The sequence below is a fragment of the Galeopterus variegatus genome, unplaced genomic scaffold, assembly GCF_000696425.1.
Source record: "Galeopterus variegatus unplaced genomic scaffold, G_variegatus-3.0.2 Scaffold768, whole genome shotgun sequence".
In the NCBI taxonomy this organism is placed as follows: domain Eukaryota; kingdom Metazoa; phylum Chordata; class Mammalia; order Dermoptera; family Cynocephalidae; genus Galeopterus; species Galeopterus variegatus.
In genome coordinates, this window is record NW_007726879.1 from 390,075 (window position 1) to 409,725 (window position 19,651).

At 33.7% G+C, this 19,651-nt stretch overlaps 1 protein-coding gene across 3 annotated transcripts in view; it reads right to left on the reverse strand.

The window, feature by feature from the left end:
• BRINP3 (bone morphogenetic protein/retinoic acid inducible neural-specific 3) overlaps positions 1–19,651 on the reverse strand; it is a 396,539-nt gene that overhangs the window by 251,702 nt on the left and 125,186 nt on the right. The window lies entirely within an intron of this gene.

Below are 19,651 nucleotides of genomic sequence, written 5' to 3' on the forward strand. Positions count from 1 at the left end.
AAAAAAAAAAAAAAAAAAAAAAAAAAAAAAAAAAAAAAAGAAATAATATTAAATAAATGATTTGATGGTTTAAGAGTCAAGGAAGCTCACAAAAGTAAAATTATGGTAAGCAAGGGTTAGCTTATTTAAATTCCAAATCTGGATCATTGCTGCCAGCACCGATGATAAATTGATTGACAGGAAGTTAAAACCACAGTTTTCAAACATTGAGAAATCATAAGGAAGAGAAAAGGTATCAGAAAGTGTTAAGAAGAAACTTAGCCTGACTTGTAAAGGTAGGGAAAGTGACAGGAAGTAAATATTGAAACTTCAGCTTATAAATCAAAATTATAAACTGATGATTTATGTGTATGAAAGGAGCTGACGTAAGGCCTGGACCACCCAAGAAAGTTACTAAGTTACTTGATAAGACTAAAACAATTAAGCACATATCTATTTAGAAGCCAGTTGTATAACAAGCCGGTATAACTGGCAGATCAAAAACGATAGCGCTTTAGATGATCTGACACTACGTTTGTCATTTGTCCTGCCCTCATCCAAAAATATTTTTATCATTTCTGTATAAACATAAAAATTGTGACGCATGATTTGTCATTTCCAAATGGTTAAGGACATCTAGTTTACACTGCTTCAGCTAATTCTATTACACGAAGTTAAAAAACAAATAAAAACTAAACTATCTTATGAAATTCAACACTGTGTCAATTCTCTGAAGGTTAAAATGTAATGGAAACATAACTTTAACACTTGCACAATTTACCAATGCCTGTATGACTTTTAACCTGCACAAATTATTCCTGTAAGCACTTACTAAAAAAGCGGGGAAACATATCTAAAGGTATTTTAAGTGAAGCAGTTTTTTAGAGGTCAAAGCAGAACTAGACACACATTCCAGGGGCCAGCTGGTCTCAAGGACTAAACAGCCCTCTTATCTTCAGGACACCTGGCAGAGCCCAAGTGATTAAAAAAAAAAAAAAACAGTCCCTTATCGGGGGAGCTAGACCCTCCTGTTAAGCCTGACCATGAAAAAAAGTCTTTGTCCAAAGAAAGTGTATAAAAACGCTCATGTCAAGGAGCTAGGGGCCACTTTTCCAAAAGACAAAGCGACCCAGCATGCTGAAGTTAAACTCCTCTTGCTTAAATTGCAGCGATCTCTTGTCTCGTGGTCTCTGTGAGGCGAGTCACTCCAGCGTGTAGGATTTGTGCTTGGTGCACAGGTCTTACAAAAAAAACTCAAAAATAACACTAGCTCTTCTTGACTGAGTGACGTACATTTCCATAGGCTTTTCTTATACATAATAACCACTTGAAACCATCTTAACCTAGCTATGAAAATTTACTTTTATTTAGATTTCACAACTTAGTCTGTTAAACCATAGTTTACTGAGGACCCTTCATAATCCTTTTAAAAGGACTGATTTTTATATAGTGTATGGTAGTCTATTAAATGCTCAAAAAAAAAAATTCTGCTCACCCTAATCACACATATAGACTATTTTGCCATCAGAGGTGGCCGTATGACTAATTTCTGATTATCAACTGTAACAGAAGTGATGTATGCCCCTTTCAGGCCTGGCATATGAAAACCCCCCATCTCATCTTCTGCTTGCTCTTTTCCTCTTCCAGTTAGCTGAAATAGAAATACCTCCCAGGACAAACACAGAAACCACGTGTTGAATGTAGCAAGTCACCCAGACTGTACTGTAATCTACGTAAGAAATAATTCAGACTTATATTTGAATCATTAATTTTGGGGTCTATTACTTGCAGCAGCAGTGAGCTTACCACACTAATAAAACGCGCTTAGCATGTTACCAAGCTCCTTTTGTTGTGTAGACATGTTGATAGCAGAAATTCCCATAATGTTAAGGAAAATTCTTTTATTATCAGTGTGTCACTAATATTTTCTTAATTTGGTTCTGATTATTAATTATGTCTGTTTTGCTTTTTGGTAATACATTTCTTTCAATTATCGGTATATTTTAATTTGTTTGGTTTAGCTGACCATTTATGGTAGCACATATTTACATCAACACTATTTTAAACTATACTTTTCCAATCATTAGATTTAAAAATATGTACACATTTCTGTTCAAAAGTTAAATATTGATAAAAGAAACACATATGTCAAAAAGAAACATATGAGTGTGTGTGTGTGTGTGTGCACGCGCGTACGTGTATGTGTACAAGTTTTCTAATATAATTGCGTGCATAACGCTGCCTCTTCCTTTTCTCTTAGTTTTTTTAGTGGAAGGTGGGAATAAGTATGGTAGATGGGCACCAAAGGACAAACTGCCCCAAGTCAGCAGCCCTTCAATGAGAAAACTCTAGGGGCATTGCCAAAAAACTCATATTTGGCTGAACTGATATACTGCATGGTAGCCAAACACTAATTCTCACTGCATCTCCTGACGACCCCCTCCAGTATGCTCCACTTGTGGATTTCAATCTACCTGCTTTTCTTTGCCAGTGTGCTCTCATTAATGGGAGGACTGGCCAAGCTTAAGCCTGTGGCTCTTTGCACTCAGGCATGTCTTCTGGTAGAATGCCACCAGGAAGAAAGTCCTTCTGAAAACCACAGGCTCCATGTTTGCTTGATCTTGTTTTCATCTGACTGACAGAAAATAAAGTTATATTTCTACATACATCAAAAGCAAGGCGTGTTTCACTATGATTTAATTAGACTAGTATGGTCTCTCCAAGAGCAGTTCATAAAAGATAAACCAGATGATGTTTCTTTGAATAAAAACATAAGAGAAACACAATAAATATCTGCATCTTGATACAGCAAGACACTTAATGAAGGTTATCATCAATCCAGGTATGCTTCAGTGTTGAAGGGTTCTCCAGCGATGTGTTTTACATTTGTTTTCATGCATCTGTGTTCCCATACACCCATTTCTTTCTTTCTTTTTTAAAAAATATTTTATTTTATTTTATTTTATTAAACATTTATTTCACATATTTTTTCACATGCAACTGTCCAAAAAATTTTGGATGCAAAGACGAAAAAAATTGTTTTTATCCTTAAGCAACTGTTAAATACATTTATTGATTGTAGTAATAGCTATTACCAAAATGTTATTACTAATCTTTAAAAATACTTATTTTATGCCTGACTCCATGCTAATTGATTTACAGAAACTGTCTCATTTAATTTGTACAATATTTAAAGTAGATTTTTTCCCCCCTATAATTTACAGATGAGAAACCAAAGTACAAAAAAGAATTAAAAACTGTCTCCAGGTACACAGCAATTAACTCATTAACCTGTGATTAAAGCACAGATAGTTTCCTGAAGCCCTTCTCCTGAAGTAACACGTGGACAGTACAAGTATGGTGATTACATTTGTTAATGTCACAAGCTTAGTGGAACATTTGCTGCAGTGAGTGGCAAAATTTCAATTTTTAAAGATATTAAGGAGGTAAAAGAACGAAGTAAAGATAAATAGGATAAATGCAGTATATGAACATTTTAACAGAGTTGAACTAACTATGCATTACCAATGATCAAATTATGGCATCACACATTTTAAAGGGAAAATTTAAAAATTTACATTATTTTAACCACTCTGATTATGAAATGCTTGTAGGGTTGATGATGGATTTAAGGATATATCTTGAAAATTATTTCCCAGTTTAGGAATTACCTTAACAACATTCATAGAAATTGATCATCAATGTCTTCTTAAATATTTCCTGCAAAAAGAAGTTCAATTCCTTATAACATGTTCCAAACTATATTTTGTCATCTGTCTGAAGTTTATGCTTCCTCTTTCTAACTTGAACTCATTGACTCCAGTCTGTCCTCTGAGCAATATATAATTAATTTACTTACTGATTCTACATGACAGACCATTAAATATTTATAGGGCTCCATAATGACCCCAATAAGTTTTCTCAGTTCCAGAATACTCCTGAGTTGAGATGCACTGTATCAAAATTAGCACAATATTATGAGAGAATGCCCCTCCCTTCCACCTACTCAACTTCACAGATATACACAAGAAATGCTGGTCTTTCATGAAAAAAATAATAATTAAAATAAAAATTTTAATAATAATAATAAATTAAAAATCCTAGAAACTTCAGGTTAAATTCATATAATAAAGTCACTCTACAAATAAAGTGGAATGGCCAATAAAGCAGCTTGATTCTGTCCTCTGGTTTAACTTTTCCTTTGATTTTTCCTGTTTTCAAAGGCCCCCGCCTAAACTGTCTTCAAAGGTGTGTGCTTTTATTCATTTAAACCTATGCTCAAAAATATGTAAAAGATTATTTCTTTTGGTTTTGCCTATCACAGTGTAGAACTTTGCAAGTCTTTTAAAAATATGCCTGAATAAAAAAAGGGGAAACCAACATGAGAAACTAAATGATATGCCATTGCTTCTAATCTGATCATGATTTGCAGGTGTTATTGTATTTTATAGATCATTCCTGGAGGGAAACTGGTGTATTTTCTCTTATTCTTTGGTCGTGTGTAACTCTTCTATCTTGAATAAGGTGAGATTCTACCCACTGCATATGTCGGGGGAAGAAAATTGTGCTGAAAATTAACTCTGGCTCTTTCTGAATTCTACCTTTGAGCAGAATTAATCTCTAAGGTACATTGTGTTTTATATAGGAGGTGGTTTTTCTGGGTCTTTAAATGCCATATAATCAGTTCTCCCCAAATGAGTCTAAAATGGGAAGTATAAGACAATTGTATGACTATTGAAATAATAATGTTAAAATGCTGGATTGGCCCTTGTAATATAAACCAATTTGATTTCTTATGGGCAGACTCAGATGGGAAATTTCTTAGGGTCAGAAATGAAAGAAAGAAAGAAAGGAAGGAAGGAAGGAAGGAAGGAAGGAAGGAAGGAAGGAAGGAAGGAAGGAAGGAAAGAGAGAGAGAGAGAAAGAAAGAAAGAAAGAAAGAGAGAGAGAAAGAAAGAAAGAAAGAGAGAAAGAGAGAGAGAAAGAGAGAAAGAAAGAAAGAAAGAGAGAAAGAGAGAAAGAAAGAAAGAGAAAGAGAGAGAGAGAAAGAGAGAAGGAAAGAAAGAGAGAAAGAAAGAAAGAGAGAGAGAGAGAAAGAAAGAAAGAAAGAGAGAAAGAGGGAGAGAAAGAGAGAAAGAAAGAAAGAGAGAAAGAAAGAGAGAAAGAGAGAAAGAAAGAGAGAAAGAAAGAGAGAAAGAGAGAAAGAGAGAGAGAGAGAAAGAGAGAAAGAAAGAGAGAAAGAGAGAAAGAAAGAGAGAAAGAGAGAAAGAGAGAAAGAAAGAAAGAGAGAAAGAGAGAAAGAGAGAAAGAGAGAGAGAAAGAAAGAGAGAAAGAAAGAGAGAGAGCGAAAGAAAGAAAGAAAGAAAGAAAGAAAGAAAGAAAGAAAGAAAGAAAGAAAGAAAGAAAGAAAGAAAGAAAGAAAGAAAGAAAGAAAGAAAGAAAAGAAATAGAAGTCTCTGTAGAGAGGATAGTTCCAGAAACAAAAGGAAAATGGCCTACAGGGAGAGAAATCTTATGTTGGGTGTGGCGAATAGGTTGATGAGTTTTGATGTTTGATATCCAGTTTGAAGGTATTTCCTCTTTTATATAATCATTCTTTCCTCTTCTTTTCTTCACTTTTACGAGTCTTCAGGAAAATTTAGTTGACCACAATTATAATTTAGGACTAGGAAAAGAAAGGATGATTAGTTGAAAGATTTGAGCAAAGCAGGATAGAAAGGTCTTGATCAGATCAGTATTGGCAAATTGTGATCAGACAGCCAGAAGAGAAATCAGGAGCAGTAACTGATAGAATGAGCTGAAGATTAAACAACTGGGACCACTAAAGACTTCCCAGGCACATTTTGGATATTCGGTCAGTCATTTACTTGATGAAGGCTAAAGTTGCACTGGTTTACTATTCCCCTGAAAGGATGCATTAACTCCAGGAGAGATCTCCCGAGTCCTGAAGTCACAAATAATAGAATGATATCTTTACCTTACAAAGAATTTATCATAATCTAAAAAAATTGATAGTTTTTTTGCTTACATATAGATATTTAAAATAAATGTTTACATAATTGAATAATGTAAACTTCAAATTGTTAAAGAACATTTAGGTTGGATGAATATTTAGTATGAGATTGTATAAATGTACTTCTCATGTTCTGAAGCTTATACGAAATCTTATTCCCAAATAAATGTTTGGAAATTGCAGAGAATATATGACTTATTAACACTTTATTATGAATTTGATTTAAAATTGCCAAATATTTTAAAAATAAACTCAAGATTCTTTAAGAAAATAATTTCAGCAAATGAATATCATTACGTTATCTTAGAAAAATCCTTTTTATAAAGGATATTTAAAAATCTACATGAAGCCAGCACCCCTAAACTTGTCTAGTATCCTCTGTATTATGTACATGGACGTAAAAGGGTTTTACCCTTTGGTTTTATATTGACATAAAAGGGTTTTATATTTTGGTACACAGACTCCAGGAATGGTGTAAGATAAAATGTTTTCTTCTTCTCAGATGTGATATCTGGTAACTAACAGAACTTCTTGGTAATATCCAGAACTATACAGTCTGTATAGCTGTGGAGTAAGCCTATCACCAAACCCCTGCAAGTGGAAAGTTTGGCACTGCAGTCTTTTAGAATGCAACTGTGTCATATACATTAAGGCAAGTGACTTAATTTCTCTTTTTCCCATCACTAAAATGAAATGGCTAGAATAAGTAACCATTGAGATTGCTTTAAACTCTAATAGTCACTGGTTCCATAATTGCTGTCCCTTGTTCTTTGAATTGAATGCTCTAAAACTCCAGTAGTACAAAAACGCATAGTTGCAGTTGTAGCCATGGGCTGCTTGGAAGGTCCATCTATTTTTTACTGAGATAATTTTGATTCTGTGAAGGAGCTCCAGGCGAGGCTTCCACATCTACCTTCTTCAACTAATAAAGTTAGAATAGTTAGCTAGTTTTTGTTTGTTTACAATAAACTGTGTTATTCATTAAATACTGCATGGATTCTGGAGGAAAGTCACATAGATCTATGCTAAATCAAAATATCACAAGGAAAGATACAAAGATCAATCTATTTTACTGTCTGTTGGTAAGGAACTGTCTGTTCTTCCAAAATCTTACCAAGGTCCATGCACAGCTTATGAAATTATTAACTCAAGACAAATATCCCTATCTATGTTACCTACACACAAAACTTACGTTATTTACATAGGAAAATTTGTAGGAGGATGAGTTCCTGAAAGCATGAGTGTAAATTAAAGCAGATACAGACAAAATAGCATGTAACAAGCAGTACAAAAATGTGCTTTTTCTATAGCACCTAGGGCTCAATTCTCAAAATGAATAATAAATAATATTCCACTAAATTAAATAATAATTCACATAATCTCTATTCTTTCCTTTTCTTTCTTCCTTCTCTCCTTCCTTCCTTCATTTCTAAATTACTTTATCTTGAAAAATACCTTCCAGGAGCCCGTTGAAGTTTGAAGAGATAACTTAAGAATTTCATGAGTGTCAGCAAAAAGCAAGTGTTATATATAATATTGCATAATACTAATAATAACATCAGGCATCTCAGAAGGATCCAGGTGAGATATCAGTCAACAAGCACCATGTATTTAATGTTGAATACTGCATACTTATGTGGTAGATTTCTAGATAATCTAAGAAACCCAAGATTTCCTTCCTGTACCCTACTTCTACCCAAGAAAAATTAATCTCCGCTGAGTAGTACCTTCCAGTTTCCTTGTTCTCTTATAGCTTTTGTTGCCTCCTGTTGACTTTGGATTTGGACACAGACTTGGACACTATCCAAGGCCATGCTCCACTTTTATATATATATATTTTTTATTATAATAGCATCTATTTCTAGTCGTACTTCAACATGAAATGGGTTTGGTCCCATGTAAAAAGTTTTTACCTCCTTCTGGCTTCATGTCTTCAACTCTGCATTGAGAGTTCAAAGGGAATCATTCCATTTAGTCTACATAATACACTCTTAATCCAAGGATTCAAAGATGACACACTCTGAGAAACTTGATCTGATGTTCAGGAAAAATATTATGAATCTAACCTTGACATTTTAGTGATTTAAGCAACTGAAGCAGCATCTAGGGACTCAGTCCAAACCTCAAAGTGCAACAGGAACAGTATCTCTTCTTCTGTGGTATCTAACGCTGGCAGGAAACTAGACAGAGCACACTAAGACTAGCTCTAGAGATAACATGTTGTTTCGCTTAGTTTTCAAAAGAGTTAAGGATTACTAGAGAAAGTAAAACACATTGTATCTTGACTATTGAGAGAAAAGTAAATTTTTAATTTGTCTTAATACTCTGTTAACTGGGTGGTTGTGGAGGCAAACTTTAAGTATATGGAAAGCTAAGGCCTGCTTTTCATTCCAGCGATGTCTAGAAGAGAGAATAATGTATTTATACCAGTACAGCTACTGGTTGTGATATGTGAATATGTTTTGTTGAAAAAATATTTTTAGTAATGGAATATGTGCAGAAAATAAAAGATACATATCAAAACGTGATGTTTAACTGAAATAAGTTGAACAATTTTAAACACATACTTGGTTTCAACTATCAGTTTATGCTACATTTGCAGCAGTGTTATTTATTTCTGGTGAGCTGTGTCTTGCTTACCTGAACTATCTTATAGATTCTATCCAAAAACTCTATAGAAATAATGACAGTTAATCAACTTTCAATGCAAGATCATGGAATTCTATACTTAGAAATGGTTAGTGAGGAGCTTAAACCAAGAAGAACTGAATCATATAGCACCTTTTTCCACAAAGGGCTAAAACGTAGTTAGCAATATCGTTATAGTCTACAAAAGGAAATGGTTCTTATGCATAGTTACAAGGTGTGATAGTGCAAGCAAATCCAAGGGGTCTTGAAAAAGTCCGTGGAAAAATTCATACTATCTTTTAATCAAACTTTTCCACAAACTTTTTGAAGTAATATCATATTCATTAGGAGGCACTTTTTTTTTCCATGCATTTTTACTTTATGAGGCAGAAGACAGTTGATCCTGAATGTGAAAAAAAAGGGTTTTGCCCAGCTTTCAGTGCAGAAACTAGGCAGCACGCCTAAAGAATGCTCAGCAACAAGCCAATTTGCCTTCCCCTCTTAAAGACAGTGGCCTTTCAAAAGCTTCACACGAGTAGTTAATCTGCTCTGTCTGTGATGCTCTTAAAGCTTCACGGGATACTTTTTGAAGCACCAGCTGTACCACAGATAGCCCTAAAGTTTCATTAAAATGGACAATATCTTTGGAAACAAATTGTAATCCTAAACTGCAAAAAAAAAAAAAAGAAGGAAAAAATCAAATTCTTCCTTTTGTGCCTGTAGAAACCCTGGTAACACTGAGAACACTCACATACATTTTAATAATATCTGTCCAAGTTGCAATAGAATCACGTCTCACTTCATTGTGCTAGTGACCTATGAGAAAATACGAAGATTTCTCAGAAATCAACTCTTAAATGCAAAAGAAGGTCAGGCAAAGAAATGGATAATGTTAAAAGAGCAAATGAAAGTCTGTGAACAATAGCTCCTCTTTTTGCATTCAAATAACAATGATGGAAATATGTCTTGTGTAATGATTTCATTCAAAGCAATTGATCCAATGTTCAATATTCATGTTGATCCTGTCCTACTGCCCACCCACCAACCTCGTCCCATACGTTTGAAAAATTATAAAAAATAAACCAAACCCTTTTCCTAAAATTGTAATTTAGTTAAGCATTTGTTCTAAGGCAACCTATAGGTGTACTTAGAGTTCTTCATTTCTAATCTTCTTATCTTTTTACTTAGGTGAGGCACACTGTAGATCAATACTTACAGATATTGTCCTGATTTTATTTATGAATTGTAATTTAAAATAGGTTAAAAAAAAAAGTGGATTACTCTTCCATGGAAAAGCATATATTTTCAAACTAGACTTCTATGTCTATTTGTCCAACTTATTAGACTAGTACCTTATAACAACACAAATGAAATTTGATTGACTAGACTTACTAGACTTACTTACCTGTTACTGAGTATCAAAAAGAGAAGAGTAGAAATGGCTATTTCTGTAACCATATTTTAAGATGACTGATTGTTATTTTATATATTGATTTTGCATAATGTGGGGAAATCAAAGTAAATAAAACCCTTAGATAAGAAAACCTTTCAATTAAATTTATATCATGGGAGTCCCTACTGATCTCTGAGTTATCTGCTGGTAGCAAACAGGTAGAAAATTTGTTATTGACTTAACAAGTAATCAAAGATTGGGAAAGTGGAGGACACTCCCCAAGAGACATTTGCCAGACTACATGAGGCTTCACTGTCTTTCCTTGTGCTACCCACTTAAAGCTCATATTTCCCATCTCATAATAAAGGCTTTGAGGTCTATTCCCCAGTACAGTGTCTTTGAAGACACTGCTTTTTGATCTAGCCCAACATATATTCTGTCTTTCTATTAACTAGGTTATCTATCTGTAGATTTTGTATAGGTCTCTAGGACTCAATGCAAGATAGCTTAGTAGCTCTGGAATTATGAACAATTTATTCCAATCCTTCTAACATATCAGATTTTCCAATCAAGACTAAGAGTTTCTGACAGCCATGTTTTAAAAACAGAGGCCTATTCACTTGAGTTTCAGTGGCTATAATGAGAAACACCATGCAAGTTCCTATTCCCTTTTCTACACATACATACTGGAATAGAATCTTTCTTGTGGATGAGATGACAAAATCGTGTGGGCCCTCTCTAAAAGAAAAATGTGAATGAAATGCAAAACCAGGTAATTGACCCTCAGCTTGGTCCCCTGCTCCAAGAGAATATTAAGAGTACCTGGATTCTTACATCTACTTAGAGTAGATGTAAACAGTAAATACTCCTAACACGCATTTAGTAGTTCAACAATTGCTTTTGAGTGTCTAGCTCTGGAAATGCATCAATTAACAGAAAATACAGAAATCCCTGCTCTCAAGTAATTTATATTCTATTGAGTAGAACTTATATTTATGATGTTAGGGATAGAGGGAAAAATTAGCACTCATTATTTGCTTGAGCTGAGTGCCGGTCTCCAGCAGTTTAACGTGCAATCTGTGGTCCGGGCACTGAAATTTAGAAGACCAATTGCCATCACACTCCACAGGGAAGCAATCAGCCACTAGTTAGTTATTTTTGTCCTTCACATTGGTTAGTTGAACACACACCTCTGTCCTTTTCCATGTTAACCAATGGAGGACACCTGCCTGCAGTTATACAGGAAATTTACACACAAACTAAAACTTACTAGCAGAGATAAAGCTTATCTTTTAATATTTGCCATGTTTAGTTAGTACAATATTTCAAACTTCCTATATTACTCATGATAGTCTGTTATATTTAATACCCTTTATATATCCATCATGTTTCATTTGCACAAGATCCTTAAAATGCATTTTATTACCAATGTGTGTTCCCAGACACAAAAGACTCTAAAACACAGTATTATCTTTAATGTGTAATTAACACTACTGAGTTCATAAGCAAATATAGCATAATATCTCTAATAGACACAACAACAAAAAAATGATCTTTGAAAATAATCATAATTTTGGTCTCTGCTCCAGAAACCAAATATTTGTATTTAGAATAAAAATGAATAAATATAGATGTTAAACCTTATTAAGCACACCCCAAATGATGAATATTTGCATTTGGCTGGAGGCTAGATTAAATATAAAAGTGACTTATGGACTGAAAACAGAAAAGGGAGTTAGGATCAAGTGATGAAAGGCTTTGGAGACAAATTTAAGGATTGCATATTTCATTCAGTAGGATGGAGAGCTAGCGTGGGTCTTCCAACAGAACTGTGGCATGCTCTTTAACTGTATTTTAGGGAGGAAAAAAATCTACCATCAATTGAGGGACAACTTGAAGTTAAGATGAACAGGTAACAGGTGAACGTATCAATGATTGGTTGAACTAAGGAGGGGAACTGGCAGATGCATGATGAGGAGGAACCACTATGGTTGGACTTCAGGAGCAGAGGATGATTGTGAATAAAGAAGTTGACAGAAAAATAAGGTGACTTAAATTTGGAGAGATAAATATTTAAGAACTGGAGCATATATAGGTAGAAAGAAGTTGGATGTTTAGTGCTAGAATCTGAGAGAGAAATTAAGGCTGGAGAAGAACAAAAGCAGAAACTCTGCACAGTAAAGTGAAAACGAAACCATATTAACCTGATTTTGCATCTTAATTATGCTACTTACTATGGCAAGTCACTTGAGGAAGTCGGTTAAACTCTCCAAACCTCAGCTTACTCAACTGGAATATAGGAAAACAACATGCACGCTGCATAGTTATTGTACAGTCAGTATGACAGATAATGTAAGTAAAATGCTTATTTGAATGCCTAGTACCTAGTACTTCTTCAATGCCCATTTTTACTGTCATTGTTATCATTATAATGATAATAATAAGAGTAAAAATCAACATTGTTATTATTATTATATTAAATACTCAATTTTTTAGAGATGATAAATTTAAGGAAATGGATGAAATCACCAAGGGAGAAAGTTTCTCCTACCAGTCAGTAAACCGTTGTTGCCAAAAGATTAGTTTCATTCATAAAATGAAATGGAAAGCATAACCCTTAAGAGAGAAAGTAGAAGATTTCTCGTTATAAATATCCATAGACTTGCTTGTAAGTCTATATTACCTAAAGGATTTGTTTCCCTAAGCATTTTACTATGATAGTTTAATCACAATAAAAGGACAAAGCACACAATAGCATTATACACAATATAATGAGTAGATCTTGTGCTCATGAGCAAATATAAAGGTAATACATATCAGTGGAGAATATATACCAAATGTGTGCTAAAACAGACTATGTTCACCGAGATAAAATGTGCTGCTCTTCCATCTTAGTTGTGAAAAATCTTCATCTATTATTGAAAGAAACAAAAGACTCTTTTTGGAAATCCCATTAGATAGTAAATATTTTGTTTTGAGAACTTTATATAATAGGAACTGTGCCAGTTGTTTTATGAGCATTAACGTATTTCCCCATGTGTTGTGTTAATATTCCCAAATTTGAGCTGAGTAAAATAAGATCTAGAGAAGATGAGTAAATTTTCTAAGGTCACATAGTTAGAAAGAACTAAGCTTGATTATTACACAGGCAGTTTGAAATTGCAGAGCTTATGCCTCAACTACTATTGTTAAATTGACCACCAACACTACCATCTTGAAACTTTTCAGTGCAAATGTAAGGAAACTTTGATGTCTAGTACCATCTTCAATTCATATATTTTTACTTGGTAATTCTGACTCAACTAGTAAAAACTGACTGCCATCATCATGACATTCTTAGAGATCACTTTTCTGATAATCATTATTTCCTGTCCAATTCATCTTGAAAAATTTGATAAAAATCAGACTGCAAAGGAAAGAATGTGCATAATATCAATGTTCACTGACAATCAATCACATATGAATCTCTTAGTTATAAAGTAGTTGAAAAGTTTAACACAATAAAATCCAGCTCAATAATGATAATAATAGACATAGTATTAAATTATTGCTATTCATAGGATAAAGTTCAAATATTGAACAATTTAGCATTATTTTAACCTATATGCCATCAATGACCTTAAGGAAGTAGAAATTCAAAAGACTATTATTACAGCATGATTAAGAACACTATTTTAAAGCAGAAGCAGTGAACACTGTGAGGATTATATAACAGTCTTTAATATAATTGTATTGATTTTACATTACATATATTGTCATAAAAACTGTCGCAGATGATTAATAATTTTCTAAGTCGTAGTATGAATATGAGATCATTTTATTGTCTATTAGCTGCAGACTATTTTAGTCAAAATCCTTGTTCATTTATGCATACCATTCAATACTAGATTCACTGTAAAAGCTGTAAACATTTAGACTCCGTTCTGGAAGGGACCTCAGTAAGTCTCCTTGTCTCTATACCACTCATAACCAGCTGTGCATTTTAGTCATTCCAGAAAAGAGACACGTAGATTTTCTCTGGAGAAAGGATTCAAAGGATTCCAAATCCACATCATCTAAACTTTAACAATTCTGATAATGTCAATTCATTCATTCAATAGAGCAATACTTTCCACCTCAAAATGGAAATAAAATCAAAAATTGGAATCAAGAAGATGGATTTTGGGAATCTTAAGTCATTTTTCCTTCTCCTTCCTTATATTTAGTTTTTTAATACATTTTTGTTTGAAAATAAAATATTAGTAGTGTTAGTTACCTATATATATAGCTTTATTTACTTATATTGCAATATGGATTAAAGTAGAAAGTGTTAATATTAGAATTACAAAACATGAAAAAAATTCTGCAAAATTTGCAAGTCAAATTGTTTAGAAGATTATTGCTAAAAGAAAGTAGCCTAACTTAAAAAACCTATTATGAAAGGAATTAAATTACTGAATCAAGCACAGAATAGCCGTTTATCCTCAGAAAAAACAGTAATCTTTAAAATATGTGGAACTCTTTACCATCTGTCCAATTAAAACAGTAAACAATGGGGCCGAGCACGTGGCGCACTTGGGAGGGTGCGGCGCTGGGAGCACAGCAGCGCTCCCGCCACAGGTTCAGATCCTACATAGAGATGACCGGTGCGCTCACAGCGCTCACGTGGTGCGGCCGGTCTCAAAAAGGACAAAAGGAAAAAAAAAAAAAAAAAAAAAAAAAAAAAAAACAGTAAACAATGAAAGGATAACCTATTAAATTAAACACAATAACTATTTTTCTTTAAAACATTCTTTGAAAATCATTGTCAAATATCTTCTAGTCCTAAAACTGATTCTAAATAAGGAAAGATGCACTTCTCTGAAAATAATAACACAGACAGCAGAAATATCTAGTTTACTTCAAAAAATGTCCATATCTTTTTAAAAAATGCAATAATCATGACCTGCATAAGAAAAAAATTAGATAAAATGGAAAACAGTAATATTTCAGAGTATGACACATTAGAACAATAAAATAGTTATGAAAATCTGGCATTTCTAGCAGTTCTATTATTTTAATATGCTTTTAAAGGCAAGTACAGATATTCTTATGTTGCTGAGAATAACCATCAACTGTATTGAAATGATTACACATAAAATAATTTTTTTTAAGAAAAAAATTATTTAAAGAAATATACTAGCAAAAAAAATCTCAAAAGCAATATTTCAGTTGAGAAGTAAAAGAATATTGCCAAAATATATAAGAAAAGCATATGCATATTTATTCATATGTAAAAATACAATTACTACAGGAAAATATTGGGAAGCACCTCAGAGCTATGACTATAGACAGCTGATCTAATTGAAGTCCCATGCTCTGTTAAAGTGTAATTTGTTACATGAAACAAAACCTTAATTTGTTCCTCTTCAGATAATAATGTATTTCTTTTCATCTTTGATATATCTCTGTACTGTCTTCTATGACCCCCAAATAACGTTTTGCTGTTTAAAAGCCTTAAATCTTACTTGTTCCTATACTTATTCACACCCAAGGATGTTCATGACTTGTCAATATCTATCTAATGTAACTGTGGTTGGAATGGATCTGAAAATTCTAGCTAACCCTTCTTAAAATGGATCATTTGCACAAACTACTTCTCTTTAGAATACGCATTTTTATGTTTCCCCCAAGTTTCTGCCAACAAACTCCCCTCCTTAGTAGCAGTCTCTGAAATGCTCTGGAGTAGGTTGCTTATATCTTCTTGGTTAACCTAAAACTTTTTACAAACTATCTTTGCATTTATTTTTTATGTTTTATTATTGCCTGTTGACTCTCCTATCTTCCACAAGAGAAAGTAAATACCTTAAGGATAAAAACTGTCCTATATTTTTGTTGTATTCTTAGTAACTGGCACTCAGAAGGCTCTCAACTTATAAATATATTTGTTAAATGATTTTTTACAGTCAGCCATTAGTGAGAATACGAAAGGCACATAAACACTTAAGTATATACAACACTACCTCCCTACACACACAGTTAAAGTCAGTAGTAATTATCATAATAATAGACAATATAATAGATAATAGATAATAGAAAATATAACTTTTAATCCTCAAAAACACTATGCAAAGTTGGAATTTTATATGTGAAAGGATTCAGGCTTTAAGGGAAAAATCTGTTTACTCAGGACCTTGAATCTAAGCTGCCTGACTCTTAACTCTTAGCCACTAGCTATATTTCCTGAGATTCCTATGTTCTTAAAATTCCCTTTTAAAAGATTTATTTAAAAGTAATTATTGAGTATTCTGGGTATACAACAGAAATTACAATTACACATTTTCAAATAAAATAAATGAGGGTGAAGAAATGACATGATACTGAAACAGAGATCAACATTAAAGCCTCTACACCATAATTTTTGAGGTAGGTGGAATCAATGTCATATTTTCAAGAAACAAGAAATTATATGCAGCAAAATAGCTTGCCAAGGGTGGAGAAAAATTAATTTCTGTGTGAACCTTCCCCAGTTTTGGTTTTCTTAATTCATACATTTGTTAAAAATCCGTATCTTCTTCCAGCTCCTTAAGAGCCAAGTGTTTAAATTCAATACTTCAGAACCGTCTCTTTCTGTGGTTTGCATATATATATATATATACATATATATATATATGTATATATATATATATATCTCCTTCATTTTAACCCTCCTCCCCAAAACAACCAGAGAACAACGAAAACAAACAAACAAAAAAAAAAAAACAATTTACAAAAGAAACAGATTATGTAAATGTCTTAAGATAAGACTTAACTTGCCATTATACATAAAAATAAAACATGTTCATATCTATTACTCCTACTAATCTGTGAACTTCTGAAAAGATGGTACCACATCTCGTTAATCTTTCACTTCTAGTTGCCATGTCTTAGCATGCAATAGGCATTCAATATGTTTGCTTAAAAACAAGTGCACAAATATTTTTCCCCCAAATTTGCAATTTCAAAAAATGGCACAAAATAGGCTGAATTTCTCATTGTACCTGAGAATACTATAAATCTGTATTTTTACCTTTTCCCCAGTAACCACAAGGACCATTCAGGGCTGTGTTCATGATCTATAAGACAATCGCTAGATGGCTGAAGTACAGTTTGCGTAATTTATTTTCTATTGCTTAGAGCTTTTCAGTTACGGATGCAGGAACTAACATAAATGAGGAAAAATGTTCTCTTTAGCTTTTACAGTAGCCAGCCAAGTAGCCAGATCACAAACAAAAGTAAATAATAAGGTTATGCACTGAAGAATTTCTATAGAAGATGGAAATGCAATCCTAAGTAGGAGCATAAGTTGAAACAGTAATATTTTAACAAAAAGAAATAGAGTAGACCAAACTGGAGATTTAAACATACGAAGCACAACCAAAATATAACTGTGTCTCTTGGCTTTTTACAGAGCCTTCAATAAAATTCAAATAAAGAAGACAAGCTTATACACAACAGGCAAATAAAATACAAGTAGCCATTCAGAAGGACTGCACTCAGAGAGGAATGACCTCTTGTAGACCTAAATTTTAGAAAGTGGAAGAAAATTCACAGGTTTTAACTTACACTGAGATATTATTGCCATAGTCCTTTTTTGCCTTAGAAATGTTTGGGTCAATGATTTCAACTCTGCAAATTGTATGGAATGTTCTCTTTGTGAATTCACCCCAAAAATATTATTCAATCAATCTCAAAATGTTCTGCTGGGACCTAAGGAATCTGAAGAGAAAGCCAGTCATCACCAAATAATTCACCTCTGTGGTCAGAATCCTTTACATAAAACAAATAAAAACCTCCCAACTTCTTGAATCCAGTCCGTTTATGTTCTTGGCTATATGTCCAGAATTATTCTGACATATTCTGAAAGGTTGCATAAAGAATCCTGGGAGCTGCCTTCCTAATTTGTGCACAGATTATTGCTCTGTTAACAATGTCTCACTTATTGCTCCATATTTTTAATGACCTAAGTGACCCTGTCAATATGCTTAAGCACTTTTACATCTTACAAAGGCTCTATAGTTTTGACTGGTGCTCTGCAGGTGTGCTATGAGCTTACAGTCCATGTTCAGCCTCTACCTCCAGGTTTAAGCTATTTGTGTCTATCCAAGAACAGCAGACACACCCCTTTGGAGTTCACGTTCACCGTATCTAACACAGCTACTCAGGATAAACCATGTTTCAATCCAGGATTAGTGTTGTTTCACTGCCTATTTTGGAAGAATATAGGCACTTATTTTATAACATATCACAACTTGTCTTTCAAGAGATTACCACATTATCTTATTTTTTTTGTTTATTCCTATTATATGCTGAGGCACAGTAAAGAAATTATGAAAAACTTATAGGTTTGGTTCATAAATGTAAATGCTGAGCTTATGTAGAGATAATACTTTGATGATAAGGCATGTTGGTGGCCAGTGCAAGGATAAACATAAATTCAGTACCTTAAGCAGTCCTACTGAGAGATAGGCTTGGTATGTGGAGGACAACTGTCTCTAGAAGATGACTGCCATCTCAGTCTAGATTTTAAGCTAATTTAAATTCATCCATTTTTTAAAAGTACAGCAAAATATAATTTTCCTATTTTTACTTTTATCAGCTACTTAATTTCACCTATTTTTAATTCATTGCAGAGATTGTAAGTGGGGGTAAGAGTGGGGTGTGAGTCAGCCTATAAGTGAAGAATTCCAAACCCATATGATAGAGAGTTCTAGAGAGAAGAGGAGTTAGATTTAAGAACATAAATCTATTTCTGCCTAAACTGAGAATGTACTTATTAGTGTAATTGAGGAGACATCAGAGACTCTTGGGGAATCTGGGCATATAGAAGCTAATGTCCATTTCTAATTAGGTTTGTCTTTAGAATATATGATGGTACAGTTAACACTGTATTGGGGGCTTTGGGGACTTACACTGTATTTGGGACTTTCCATTCTCCACATACATAAGCTACAAGAGCATGTGAAGCCATTACCCCAAATATCAGGAAAGACATTTCTTAATGTGGAATTGAAGGACTTCTTGTTTTGTAAGACAAATAAAAGAAAAATGTGTCTATTCCTGCCTACATAAAGAAAATGGTAAAAGAAAAGGCCTATATTTCTCTCTCTCTCTCTCTCTCTCTCTCTCTCTCTCTCTCTCTCTCTCTCTCTCTCTCTCTCTCTCTCTCTCTCATCTCTCTCTGTCATATCTTCTTTTCTCTACAGTGACTTCATATTTCTTCTGGGCTCAATTGACATAAACCCAAAGATGGCTCTCAACAATACCAAGCTTAGATTATCCCAGGTGAAGCTCATAATTTCTAATGGAGGGAAATCCACTCCCTCCCAGCATCCATCCTGATCTCAGCAAAGGATTCACATGTCCACCGCTGAACCAATTGACTACATCCAGGGGGATGAAGATGCTCTAAGTTGCCAGGCTGAGTAGGAGAGGAGAGAAAGGGGGCCATAATTTAAAAACCCACCAGACTGACACGGAGCAGAAAAGGGCAGTCCAGAAAGCAGGAGAATATATAAAAGTAACAAATGTCCACTATCACCTTCAACACAAGTGAGAAACCAGGAGAAAAGGCAGATCCTTCAGCCAGGAAGAGAACACACAGAGCAGGCTAGGTATGTACCATTGTATTTTATGGTCTG